Here is a 15,412-nt window from a genome sequence, read left to right on the forward strand (position 1 = left end):
GTTGTTGTTTAGCCTGTAATGCCTGATCTAAAACTTAAAAACTTACTTTACTAGTATTTTTTAACCCTTTCTCCTTATTGTCTTAATAACGATTTTGAAACTTTCAAATTTCATTTCCAACATGCTCAGAATTTGTGATTTCAATTTTACATACAGGTATTGAGTTTTACAATCTGTGATAAGTGTTTATGACTTTTTATATTTCAGAATAAAAAAAAGATTCAAATTTCGCCTAATACAAAAAAATCAACTTCCAGTGTGAAAGGACAATAAATCACAACAATATGTACAGCAAAGTAGGTCTTTGGAAACTTGTATAGTGGAACATTTTTGTATGGTTCTAATTTTATCTATATTCTTGAAATCAAAAAATCAAAAGAATGTAATCCATGGACAAAGACCAGACATGGAAAACAGACATACCCAGAAAAGAACATAAAGTAACTAAAATAATACATACAAAGTAACAAAAAGTAAATGATCAACTCGGCCTCCTCTAAAAATGGGGAATATGGACCAGGTGCACTGATAGGGTAAGCGTCCTCTGCTTTTCTAGAAACATCCGAAAAATCAAAGCTCGCCAAATTTAAGTCCAGATATTTGTTATCTCTAGTTGACGGTATCCCTGAACACCAAAAATAAAGACCCCAAAAATGTATTTCCCATATTCTTAGAGCAAGTTGTGAAATTTTTCACCCGCCATACGGTAATCAAATTCAAAGGAATGTTAATAAAATTGAAAAAGACATTTTAATGAGTATACGACTCATTAGTAGGATCACTAAAACATATTAAGCCCTGTATTTAAAAACGGTATTTATTTGGAATATCGGCAAAAAACCATTGCGTCAATAGTTGGACAATTTAAAAAAGTCAAAATCCAAGAACTAGGCCTACACAATGGCGACCTCCATAACAATATAGTTAACAAAGAAAAAAAAAGATTGAATTCTTGTATTAATTGAAGATAAGGTAAAACAAATAACAAAAGCAATATGGATACCCCCCACCCCCCACCCCCACCCCACCCCCCCCCCAAAAAAAAACAAAACAAAAAACAAAAAAACGGAAATGACATTAAAAGCCTGTCATATTCCAAATAAATATTATCCGATAATAGTCTTATCGTCAATAATGCAGCTTCCCAATCTTCAAAATCGCCTCTGGAGTAAGGAAACAACTTCAGATTTACTTCACACTGACGGAGCTTGATAAGATCTATTGTACTTTTCCTTTCAGGCGTTAATGCATTTTCAACAAGTTTTCTTTTCACTAAGCACGAATAACATGAACGTGACAAAATTGCAACTCTTTATGATAGATAGTCAGCAGATACAATGTTCTTGTTAAAATGTCAAAAATTCTTATGTTGTATCAAATGTTAACAACGAATTATAAGGAAGAGAAACTTGAAAAGTACATATTCAAATTAAGATTAAAACGATAAAATCAATATGGTGTTGCATGCGTCTCGGTTCACTCGTACATGCAGGAAGTTAATATCAGACAGCAACAAAATTGCTTACCACGTATACCCCTTCTTTGTGAAGCACATATCAAATATGAATCCAATCCATTTTTTTGCGGGTGATAATAGCTGCGACAAATTCGAACGATCGATGTTTAAGGTGATTCCAATATACCACCCACTCGTAGAAAAGGAGTATTATTATTATTCTAAAATTTCATTTGAGCATAAAGAAAACAAATATATTCATATATTTTAATCTCTATCTATATTATAACATTTTTATTATTTAATATATGTGTACACATTTCAGTGTGAATTGGAAGACATCCTATCTTTTTTTTAAATATTTAAAAGCTACACGTGCATATGTCATTTCATAACATGTCTTTTCTTTCTACCATAAATTCCGGGAAGTCCAAATGCCCCGGTATCTGAAATTGCAAAATTTGTTTATAATTATTTTTTATTTTAATTTCTATGGTGCTAAACTAAATCACAAGAGTAAGCATATGGGGTCCCAGATTTTTTGCTATAGTCACTTTTGTCTATGAGAAATAGATTTCGAAGCCTAGATGAATTATCAATGAATGGTAGGTTAAATGACAATGACAAAACAAAGAAAAACACCTAGCTGTATTAGACACTGAGAACAAATAAAACAAAGACTCTTTCTTTAAATGAGCCATTCTTACACCATATCGGAAGGAAAACCCAAACTTTTTTAAACTGTGTTTGTTTTTAAGAATCAGGCAAGATTGGTGAAATCTGAATTATAAATGTTAAAAATTTCCCAATGACACAAAAATTACCTATAGTACAGTTTCACCTAGACATGGTGCAACAAAATAAACTGTTTCTTTTACAAAATGAGCCATTCTTACACAATATCAGAAGAAAACCTATACCTTTCTAAATATGTGTTTGTTTGCTTTACTTTAGTTTGAACAAGAAGTCTGTAAGAGTCGAGCAAATTCTCCGATCACAAAAAGCCATCAAGCTACATTTTCACTTGGACATAGTGAACAAATACAACACTGACCTTTTTTTAAATGGACCTTTATTATCTCATATCAGAAGGACAACTTAACTTTTTGAATTAGTTTATTTGTTTTATTTTAGTTTTAACAATTAGTACATGTGTCTAAGAATCAGGCAAGATTGGAGAAATCTGAATTATTAATGTTCAAAACCATCAATCTGACTATATACTTACACTCAAGGGAGTCTTCTTTATTTTAAATGACAACTTTTTATCTATGCACCATTGGATATGTTTTTCCCAATTAGAATCTTATAAAAAAGGGGTTTATGAAATATTTCCCTGAAATGTTCTTTGACGTGCCTTTCAATGGAATTATAACTAAAAATATTATACGGAAAATCAGATCTATTTCTTGATCTTGATGGTACAAATGACAAAGAGTTGGGTTATTTTATACCATGTTTCACCAACTGCCTGATTCTTACAGAGGCTGGTACTTAATTATTTATACCTTCTGTGCAGCCTCCTTCTCCGTCTGGATATTGGCCAGGAGGGCACTGATCACGCTTATATCGCAAGTGACGATCACGCACAAAACACTCTAAAATAAACACAAAAGTTGCGATAATTCTCGACATGATGGATAAACATTTGGCGGCACAAACTCTAAAGAAAAAATTTAGTGGACAGAAATTACCCCAAAATTGAATGGTGCAACAAGTGAGACAAACAAAAACCATGGCACCAGAAAACTCGCTGGGCATTCTTTATAAATGAAATGAAGTTCACATATCCGGTGTACCTTGTTTGTGTGGAGTCAAGGTTTATGTTTTACAGTATGGAAAACCTCACGACCTATGACCTATCTGACCGATATATTTTCTTTTTTTTTTCAGTATATCCAACGATTTTAATTTTTTATAGATATTGTTCCTTTTACACCGAACTTTACCTCCAATGAGTGTCGAAGTAGGCGGTAGCGTTTTACTTTTCCGGAATACTCGAGTTCAATTCGATACTTATCAGGTTTTATTTTTCTTTTTAGGGACCGGTCAAAATTCATCGCCACATAGGACCGGTGCAAAAAAATAAGAGCCTAAATAAATTTGCAACCCTATGGCTATCTGACTTGAAAAAAATGATGTTCTATGTCAACTTGGTAGGAAAAAAGTTGGTGTCCTATCATGGTTTTCTTATACAGTTTTTATTAGAAAATATTATATTAACACATACATTGTATTAAAGATCTTACAAATGAAGTATTGATATAAAACTATTTCTAACTTAATACATAAACAATGGTGGATCCAAGGGGTGGGGGGCGAGGGAAAATTGCAATTTTTAAACATTGTTGAAAAACTGTTCAAGATACCATCAGAATGTAGGATTTGAGGTTTCATATTTCAAACTTTTCTTGGGGCCCGTGCCCACAACCCCCTTGCAAATTCGGAACACTTTGTGATCCTCACCGGTGACCCTGTTAAAAAAAAATTTGCCCCCCCTCCACCTAAAACTCTGGATCCGTCACTGATATAGTTATTCCAATTACGATGAATTATGTTAAGTATTTGTATTTTCTACTGCATTTATAAGTTGTAGAATATTTTTGTTATAATAGTTTTTTTTGTCCCAACAAAAGCATTACATAAAAAAGTGTCTCTCCTACTGCTATATGCACAGGTCCTATATGGCAATAAATTTTGACTGGTCCCTTAGTTTTATTGTGTTCGTTTAGTCCTTTTGGTCTCGTTTTGGCATTGTAACTCTCTTTATCAACTGATACATAAGCTGCATGTCACTGGTGCATTTAATTTTAAATTTAAAATTTAATCGTATTGATTGAATACTTTAAAAAAAAATATTTGAGAAGATATAGGTATGCGTAGAATGTTTGCGTGTTTTTTTTATGTTTTTTATGTTAATTATATTAGGCAATTTTTTTGTAAGATCAATTTATTAAATCATGGTATATTCTTATTTCTGGTTCATCAAAAGGCGAATTCTACTCACCTTTCAAGACACCCTTGGGTAATTAAAACTATTTAGTAAAATTACCAAAGTATAACAACATTTGGATCACAAATTACGCACTTCTAATCTCCCCTTAACTATTGAAAAATGAAGGGGTATAACATTAAAAAAAAACCTGCTCTTTTTTGCAGTACGTACCACATGATTTGTTTTAATAGATAAGTTATTTTCCATCTGAATTACTGCTGAATTTCACCGACTTTATCAAATTATGTTGACAACTTTCTTTTTTTTTTTACTTTTCTATATTTTTGTTTGTACACTTGGGTGCTCACTATTCTACAGTTTTTTTTGTAAACAACGCATGGTGAACTTTTCAGTGTTTTTACAAAAGAGAATAAATATATCATTTATTTCTGATATAATAATCAATGCCTGATCATACCGAATATGTTTTGCTATAATGTCACCAGTAAAATGCACGGCTAAGTTTTTTATTTGAGATTTAAGTTCTTGTCGATATAAAATTCAGACACTGCCAATGGAACAGGTGATTCATGGTGTAGAAAAACCCACCGAACAAACAATGTTTTTTTTTCGATCTTCAGATGCTAAATTTTTTGGAAAAATAAGTCTTTTTTTGTATTCATATCTGTACTTTTGAGCAAACCATACATTTATCTCCTACTAAAACTAACCAAATGAAAGCAAGAACGATAACGTGCTAATTTCATGTACAAATTATATAAATTTCATTTTAAAAGCGCAACAAACAAACGAAAAAGCAAGACTGGTTATGTGGTCTGTATCTGATTCTGAGTAAAAAATAAAAGTTAATTTGGTTGGTTTTTGACATGCATGAATCACCTCCTGTCTGATTTTTTTGTAACGACCGCTTAAATAGACAATAAAAACTGTATTATCATTACAACAGTGTCTTCCTCGAATACCAATATTTGAAATGGTGCATATTTCTCAAATGCCAACACAAACATTTCTACAGACGTTTATACAATTAAAATATATATGTTTTGCAACCCTGGCTCTTCCATTAAGAATGGGTAAATCAATCAGATTACATACACGTTTTGTCTTAGGTTTTTACTACATATATTTTCTTAATCAAGTAAAAATAAACGATAAAAATTTATTCAAAAATGATTTAGTTGACCATATCAAATGATTCTCCCTAACATTCAATTTAAATTGACTTTTTTTAGAAAAACAACTACAAATACTGTTTTGAAAACAAGTCTTACGAAAACTTCAAAACTGTCAATAAAGATTTATTGCGTTTTACTAATTAAATTACATTTTCAGCATTTTCTTAAATATATAATATGAAATTAGAGGAATTTTTAACTGCTGGCTTCTTAATGCAAATAGAAGGATTTTTCATATAGACAAAACATGAAATGATTTTACGTTTGAAGTAACTCTGTTATTATGCATCTAACAGGAATATGCAATAAACTGGTACGCGGCTGCAGTATGTACTTAAATAAAAAATGACACTTCTGTACGACTTCCTTAACTCGAATATTAGGACGAAAAGGTTACGACAAAACCGAGACAGACGTGAACAAAGTGAATATAAACTTAATTCGTCGGAAACATTCCTATTATTGAATGAAAGGACAGTTTATTTTGTTATAATTAAGTGCAAAACCGCCTTTCAATACACATATCCTTTTCATATAAATGACACTGAGGCGTCTAGCCTGTATATTGTTTCTGTATGACAAATTCATATTGTAAAATCAAGCAGTTATACTATCCTTAGGTTACAAATTCAATATCATTAAAATGAATTTTTCCTTATTGCTTAAAAGTTAAAATTTGCCCGCCGATTTATAAACAAATCTAGATTGTTTCATCTTGTATAGCTTCCGATATATGTTTATTTATCCAGTAAAAATATGTTGTAAATAACTACAATATACTAGAAAAATGAAACTGTTTTTATCTTAATATTATAAACATTGTTTATCTTAGTATAAACATATTTTTCTAGTAAAAATGTATATTTAAAAACAACACATTTCAAGATCAAACAAGGATTTATTTCTGGTTTCATCAAGAATCTCAAATTGATTTTCCTCATATCTTCAATTCAAATTTCGACCAATCAAATCACTTGAAATTGATCGATGACTTGGGGAAAAAACTCGAGGATTTTAGGAAAATCTCAATTTGAGAATTTTTTTTTTATGAAACCCAGGCCTGGAATCAAACAAAGCTTATTTCCTTAGGACAGACATATTGTTTGAGATAATTACTCTTGGAATAATATCAAGATAGAAAGATAAGCAGGACAAAAATAGAACCTGAAATACTCCGTTTGACAAGTATTCTGCTTTACAAAACATGTATGTATATATAAAAACGTTGCTTTTCAAAATGAAGTTTTGTACTTTCAAAAATACATTTGTGTTGTCTGCAATTTAGCATCAGATCCTGAAAGAGAAAGATTCAAATTGAATGGAACCTATTTGCTTTCCAAGTACTTTTTTTTTTGCTTTAAGAACAAAGGGTGAAAAAAGTGTCAAATGGAAGAGCAATTTGTAGACATATGTAGACGTAAACAAAACTGGTCACACGAACAGACGACAGACGGAAAACAGGTTACATGTACAAGTAACCAGGAACATTACATAATAGGGACTAGTCACTCTAAACAAAGTCTATATAACATACAAAAATAACTGTGCCTCCCTAGTCATTATACTGGATAAACTTAAAGCCTGTTGAGTTTACATTTGACTTATGCATACTAGGAGAAAGAGAAACTATTCAGAGATTTAGGTATAAAGGCATATATATTGAAAATAAACAAATTGATAATGACAAAGTTATGATGAAAATAATGAGGAAGGGTGTGTTGTCAGAACACTAATATATGATAGAAATGTAAAATATTACCTGTAAATATTTGCTATCAGTAATTGGCCAAGGCATAATTGATGAAATTGATCAACCTCTAACTTTTAATCAAGTAATTTACCAATAACATTATTTCATTTTAACGATGTTTCTTTACTCTTCTAATTGGTAGTTCATTCAAAAAGTTAAACAAACAGGAAGACACAATGATTTTTGTATAGACGGGTACTTAAACTTATTCAGAAATGACCCACAGTACAACTAGCAAACTCGAGTGCTACGAATGGGTGAGCCGTGTGCTACGAATGGGTGAGCCGTTCTTGATATTTATAAGACATCTAATGAAACCGTTGTGTTGCTCGTTGAAGTACGTGTGATACTAAGGAGAAGGACTGTAAATTTAAAACGGACGCTGCTTGGCATATTGGAAATTGTTTTTCAAAACGTTTATTCAATTTGACACCGATAATGTTTAAGCTAAACAAGAATAGGCGATTGATAATGCTAAAATCAAATAGGTACTTTTTATTGTATGCTTAAAAGCTGTCCTAAATGTCAATTATGAAAATAAGAAAAATACATCTGTGGTTCTATTTTATACCATGTTTAAAATTATAGTTATGCTTTTTTTGTCTTGCGAGAATCATCTACGACTAGGAGACAAACATCAATTGATATGACAGCCCCATGTATTTACATTTGATATCTTATTTTATTTTTTTCAAGTCACATACATGATTTGAAGTTTATTGACAGTATAAATAGATAGGTACAATGGCTTGAATACAAATATCATACGTATTTTATTGTTTGTTCTGCTGTTCAATTGTACAATTCACGACTCTTTCCCTGCATTTTAGTAATTGTTTTTTTTAAACATATAACAAAATATCCAATATTTGATAAAAAGGTGTGAAAGTTCAGCGGTGATGAAGGAGTGTCAAATACGTTATAGGTATCATAATACATATTTTATATTTTGTTGTTACCTCTCATTATATATCACTAATGGACTATCCATTATGTGATAGATGAAGAACAGATAACTATAGTTGCCAGTGATTGTTAAAGTCTTTTAAGAAACCAATGTACATGATTGCAAAATTCATGGAATGCAGGGAAAGATTCATGAATTATAATTTATATTTTTTCTATCCAAAAGTTATTTTTTATACGTAGTAACCAACCAAAGCTGGTGATTTTAAGGTTTCTCGAGTTTTGCAATCGAAACTAGTGTTGTTAACAACAACTACTAAAAGATGGAAAACGTAAACTTACGAAGAAATCGTGGGACAAAATATATTTAAGAAGCAGTCTTTCTAAAAATTAGACAGAAGGTGATTCATGCATGTAAAAAAAGCACATCCACCGAATTCAGTTTTATTTCTTGTTCAGAAAGAGTTACTGAACACATAACCATAGTTTTTCATTTGGTTGTTGCACTTCTGAGATAAAGATTATATAGATTGTACATGAAATTTATACTTTGCTAGAGTTATCGTCCTTGATTTGGTTCAATTATATTGATTTTAGTGTGAAATGAATATATGATTCTCTCAAAAGTGCCGATCTGAATAGAGAAATTTGTATTATGTAAATGTCTAGCGTATGTAGACGGTAAAAAAACATTTAGTGTGGTGGACGTGTTTTTCAACAAACGGTCGGCATTCCAATGGGAACAAATCATGCTCCTTTACTTACTGACCTATTTCTTCACTCTTATGAGGCTGACTTTATAGCTGATTTGATCAGAAAGAAAGAAAATCGTTTGGCTAGATCCTTCAATCTCTGTTTCCGCTATATAGATGATGTATTATTTTTAAACAATCCTAATTTCGGGGATTTGATACATTGCATCTACCCAAAGAACTTGAGATAAAGGATACTGCAGATGCTGTGAAGTCAGCCTCATATCTTGACCTACACTTAGAAATCGATGATAAAGGAAAACTATTGACCAAATTTTACGACAAACGTGATGACTTTTCATTCAGAATTATCAACTTTCCTTTCATCTGTGGCAACATCCCTTCGGCTCCTGCGTATGGAGTGTTCATATCACAACTCATACGTTATGCCAGAGCTTGTCGAAACTACGCAGACTTTTTGTATCACGCTAGAATTTTAACAAATAGGCTTCAGGGAACAGGGTTATGTTGCTACAAGATTGAAGTAATCACTACAGAGGTTTTATGGTCGTCATCATGAACTATTTATTCAACGGGTCATAGTTTGCCTTTCCTCGTTTGTCTACCCCGGACTTGACTTTTTATGAGCAACTCGGCGGGTGTTTCTAGAAAAGCAGAGGACGCTTACCCTACCAGTGCACCTGGTCCATGCTCCCAGTTTTTAGTGGAGTCCGAGTTGCTCATTTACTTTTGTTACTTTATATGTGTGATTTTAGTTACTTCATGTTCTTTGTTGTGTGTGTCTGTTTTCCATGTCTGGTCTTTGTCCCTGGATTACATTCTTTTGATGACCGCTATAACCTTGGTTCCCTTGATTACTCTTTTGTTCTGTGGGTTTTTTTACACACCATGAATCACTTTACCTTTGACAGTGTCTGAATTGTATATGGACTGGTACTTAAAACTTCTTGAAGAACTGTAGAAAAGGATTCGGAATAAAGACTTTGAAAATATTTACAGATAGGATAAAGGTACAGGTTACTCAATCCTTAGTTTGTACGTAGTAAATAATTGACCCAAAGTCTTTCATGCCTGTTTAAAAAATAAAGTTTCCATATTTTCGTACAATCCCCAGAACTTTGTTCATTTAGAACAACTTATTTCTCTTTTCTCGACATATTCGTAACTTTTAAAGTTTAGGTTGTAAGGAAAGGAACATATGCTACCCTCAGAATATTTACTCACCACCAATACTTGTAAATAGTAATATCCCTACAAAGATGTATATCAATTGCATTTTGTTAAAATATCCCCAATCACTAAGCTGGTAAAAGAAACTAATGTTCGATTATACTTTTACCACTCTCTAATATAAACCTTTCTTGTTGTTTGAATCTACCAAATTAATTTACATTCTGGCCATGCTGATTATATACAGTGTGAGGATTTTCATTTATCAAGCGTCATGTACGTTGGATTGTCCCGATTTTTAGTATTAGCAGGACACTCATTAATTTTTCATATTTTGAAAGAGCATTCATGATTACCCAGTTTGAAAATTTATGACTAATCGATTTCAGCAAAAAGAAATATGCGGTTTAATACAGCAACTTTGTGGTTGCAGGTGCGTCTTTTTTCTGCGGAACCACATGTTTAAGTTGGTCGTTTAAACGAATGACATAGAATACAATTGACGTGATATTTCACATGCCTCGTATTATAAGCATACGAAATATACATATACTAAAAATTACAACTAAGCCTAGAGTTGGTAATCCTAGCGAAAACATATGTAATTCAAAGGTATGTCCAGATATTGATTGAAAAAATTATCATCCAAGAACGAAGGACTACAGGGTTTGAAAAAATTAATCTGGATAGGCAAGTGCCAATGGCGAAGAATGATATAGTTTAACAGAAACCACATACAGGAAACAAAGGAATAAAACCAAAAGCACTAACATGTTGGTTGACTTGGTTTTTAAATAAACACCAAAACGATGGTTGACTTGGCTTGGAACAAACACCAATAAGATGGTTGATTTGGCTTAATTTAAACAAATACCAATAAGATGGTTGACTTTAAACAAAACATAATGCATGTTATCGATGCACCAATTCGAGCATACTGACAATATCTGCCGAACTATACTATTAAAGAACATATCACTGATATAATGAAAAAAAAACAAAAACAAAACAAAACAAAACAAAAAACAAACAAAACAAAACAAAAACAAAACAAAAACAAAACAAAAAACAAAAAAAAATAGAAATGACCAGAATTTGTCAATCTTCTCACTGATTTTTTCCATCCCTATTTACTTATTGTTGTACATGATATATAAGGATAGGATGTAAGTTATCTAAAACTTCTAAACATTTGTTGTTTAGCTGTTTCTTTTCATTTGAGATCCACACTACCATGTGCAACCTGGCGTTTAAAACGTGCCAGATTTTTCCAAAATTTCCTCTCTGACCGATTTAAAATTACTTTTTTTTATTATATTTGCATATGTTAGATCCGTGAGTTTGAAATTTTAAACGGTTGACATGAAAGGTGAATATTTTAAATATTGTCTTCCTGTTTCCCTCTACATTACTATAACTACAACCGATTTTTCTTGGCGGTTGCACTCATGAAGTTAACCCTAAAATTAAACTTCCAACCTTCCCTGGTTTGAAACTAGTTTACCATCATGCAAGCAATTTGATATGTGTTTTCCCAGCAGATATTTTTTATTCTTGTGCACATAAACATCTCTTTTTCATGCTGACTGATATGCACTGAAAAAAAATGCAACATTTATAAACAAATTTGTCAAAAATCGGACTGCTGGTTTCGATTTCACTGCCTGCTGGATACTAATAACTTTTCGTCTATTTCAGACGATTAAATTAGTGGAAAATCGTTTTAAAGTAAATGGTGTAGACGATTAGGTTGGCGGGAAATCATTACACAGTAAATGTTGCAGAACGTTAACCAGCTGTACCATTATCCCTGGGTATAGCTCTTTCTACATGTAAGGAAAAAATAATATAAAGCTTATAAATGGCATCATTTTTATTTTTGCATTTTCCCTCCACTTTCCCAGGAAAGGGTTGGGTTGAGCGTCACATACTTTATATGCCTGTCCCAAGCCAAGCACCTGTAGTCCAGTGGTTGTCGGTGTTTTTTTTTAATATGTTTAGATTAGGTCGATTTTGGTCTTTTATTATTAGTTTAATACCATTTATTGTTGGGGCTTTTTCAGTTTGCTTTCTGGTATGGATTTTGACCATCATTGAAGACCGTCTTGCGACCTGTAAAACTTAAATAGTTGAGTGCTATATGGTGAATGGCTATTTCATTTGCAATTATACCACATCTCCTAGTTTATATAATGATATAAGACTTTATAATCATCGGGAAAATTAGTACAATGAAAACAATGAAACATAGATTTTAATAGTTTCAACTGTTGATACCCTGGTACAGTTTAAAAAAAAAAAGAAAAGATGCAGAGATAATAATTCGAGAATTATTGCGATGTAACTATTACAAAACATTACTTAAAACGTTATTTTAATTGTTAAAACTCGCCACATGTTATTTCATAGTTAATACGGCAAAACTGTATTTTTACATTGCATATATTAAAATCTAAAACTTCTGAAGAAGAATAAACCTTGTTAATGATATTAATTGCAATAACAAACATATTTTCTTCAGGAAATGATCATTCAATCAAGGAAAGACCAACTTTATTCCCTGGGGTAGACTATATTACTCGCTGCATTGGCACAATGATAAAATATATTATTGACTAACGTTCGAATAGTAGCCTGAATAGAATAAAAATGCCAATACAAAATAAAAAATACAAATACGGGATTTAGCCGACCAATACGTGATTAACAGTCCAATATAGCCTGTACCCGTCCATTACGTCATATTGGCCTGGTTAAAATCAATATCGGCCTAGGCCAATATGACATACTGGACTAGTTGATTAATAAAGTAATAACCGTGTAAGGTTATTGGTCATCGGCTAGTGATATTGGACTTCGACTACGCCTCACTAAATAACTAAGTCATTATGGAAAACATTACGCAATAAACTATAATAGTCATGCGTCTAAATGCTTTCAATGTAGGCATAGTGTATTATTACGTCATTTTTATTAATTTTTTTTTGTGTGTATAGGCAAAATGCAATCTGATTTGTTAGTTTCCTTTTGTTCGTTATATTTTACACAATGACACTCCAAGTCGAAAATCACGTCTTAATCATTTTTGTCTTTCTCCAGGAAATATATAAGACCTTTTTTACTATTCGAAGTCAATAACGAAAACACTGACTTGAGTAGGGGACCTAAAGCTTAAAATGGTAATTATTTTGTTTTTTTTTTTTTGTTTTTTTGTTTTTTTTTGTTTTTTTTTTGTTTTTGTTTTTGTTTTTGTTTTTTTCGTTGATATGGTTTTGTCTGCCTCATTTTCATCAAGGCCAGTAACTATGAAAAATATCTGACTGATACCAAGGTTGTGAATGACAGTAAACACTATTCATACAAAGAATTTGGTTTATTTAATTCACCGACATTTTAAACCTTGGAAGTGTTTGGCGTGTTTTGAATTTTCGAATATTATTGAAAAACATTTAAGATTATACTGTATGTTGAAATTTTAGGGAATCTGTAAACGTGATTTTGTTTGAACTATACATGTAATTGACAAAACGTTGTTTATTCAATTTTATGGTTCTCTTTAACTTCGAACAATCAGTAATTCTAACATTCCAAGAAATGCTTTAAAAAGAACACAACATTTTAGGTTAATTGATTTCTCACATGAAATCAGCATGTTTACTTTTTTTAAGGTAAGCATGCTCCGCATTGTGCTAAAAATCAATTTTTCCAATAAGCGTTTATTTGTTTACAGCAAAAATAGTGAAATAAGTATATCGCTTAATATATTTCTATGTTTTGTGCAATTACTCATTACATTTTTTGTTAACAATTCAATGTAACAATGATTAAAGTAATCAAGGGAACCAAGATTCTAGTGGACATCAAAAGAATTTAATCAAGGGACAAAGACAAGACAAGGAAATGACACAATGAAGAACATAAAGTAACCTTCCAATCTCAAAACCAAGCAGTGGGTTCATCATGAACAGAGAAGCACACACTACTCTCTTATCAAAGTTCATTTAAATATTTTTTTTCACAAATAAAGAATGGCGCAATATCCGCCATCACACTGTTAACTGATTATGACCATGTAGTGTTTCAGATATATTTTTTCAAAAACTAATTTTGAAAGAGCTAGAACGATTAGAAAATTGAACCACCTTGACAAAATCAGTAATTGACACGAAAAAAGCCTTTAATTGGTGTTGACCCTTTTTTTCAATTTTAATAGGGACGCACTTCTATATTTTTATCGTCAAATATTTTTCTGTCTTTTGTAAGTTCATTAGTTTTTTGTGTAGTTTTCTAAGCAATGCTTTGGACTTCTACGTTTACTGTGTCCTGTATAAAGTAATCATGGTTTTACGTCCATAAGTTGAATATCTAAAAGTTTATATCATTTATAAAGATAAAGTTTCATACGTATTCTGGTCAAAAATTGAACAGTAGAGTATTTTAAGTGACTTATCCGAACACGTAAATGTTTGCTCCTTCATTATCAGCTTTAAAATTAACTAAAAATTTTTTTTTTCATCTTTTCAAAATTTTTTTCTTCCAAATTTTCGATTTAAAAAGCAGCTTTATCTTTTTGGAGTACAATGACGGAGAGTAAGTTTGCTCCGATTTGTAAATATTTGTTTTCATTTTTCCTCACGTTCCATGGTTTATATTTTTTATCATCTTTTTCCCAATCGTTTCATTGGTTTCATAATGAGTGAAAGTTGAGTATCGCAAAATATCAACTCGACTTGTTTAATTTTAACATAAAAAAACGAGCCTCGACGAGTTTGAAATGATGCTGAAATTGAATAACAAGGTATTGAACTTTCAAGAGTTATTTAATCTCTTTCTTTATGATTTCATTGGAATGTTTTGGCCGCTTGCCATTCGCCCTTTATTATGGCGGAAATTCTAGCGATCGTCCTATAACGACCAATCAGGTTTTATAGAAAATGAAACACAATCACATAAGTTCATTTCACGTGGTATGGTATCGCAAATATATATAGTCGTACAAGAAGTACATAAAACTACCTAATAATAAAAAATGACACCTAGGCAATTCAGCAAGTGTCAAAATATAGCCTATACCTTTAGACGAAATGTGGGCAATTTCGGGGGATTTTTTATCTGATTCTCTTAAAGCAGTTCTATATTTTGCCGAATCGTTGTATGGACAGATTCTTCATATGAGAAGACATTAATGGAAAAGCGTGCTCCAAATGTTGTTGATATGCGACAACTCATTTGTAACAAGTGTTGGTTTCAGATAAATATCGGTAGAGATTACGCAATCTACGATAA

General features: G+C 31.6%; 1 long non-coding RNA gene across 1 annotated transcript; it reads right to left on the reverse strand.

Annotated features, from left to right (window-relative positions):
* Positions 1–1,735: 1,735 nt before the first annotated feature.
* Positions 1,736–10,349, reverse strand: LOC148603236 (uncharacterized). The gene is made up of 3 exons (XR_015916640.1): positions 10,181–10,349; positions 2,965–3,054; positions 1,736–1,902 (listed from the first exon to the last, which is right to left on the reverse strand). It is a non-coding gene; the product is annotated as an uncharacterized LOC148603236 (long non-coding RNA).
* Between the last annotated feature and the right edge of the window lie 5,063 nt (positions 10,350–15,412).

Source organism: Perna viridis, chromosome 11 (assembly GCF_037379345.1).
Source record: "Perna viridis isolate PV_CMFRI_1.1 ecotype Kerala chromosome 11, ASM3737934v1, whole genome shotgun sequence".
Taxonomy (NCBI): domain Eukaryota; kingdom Metazoa; phylum Mollusca; class Bivalvia; order Mytilida; family Mytilidae; genus Perna; species Perna viridis.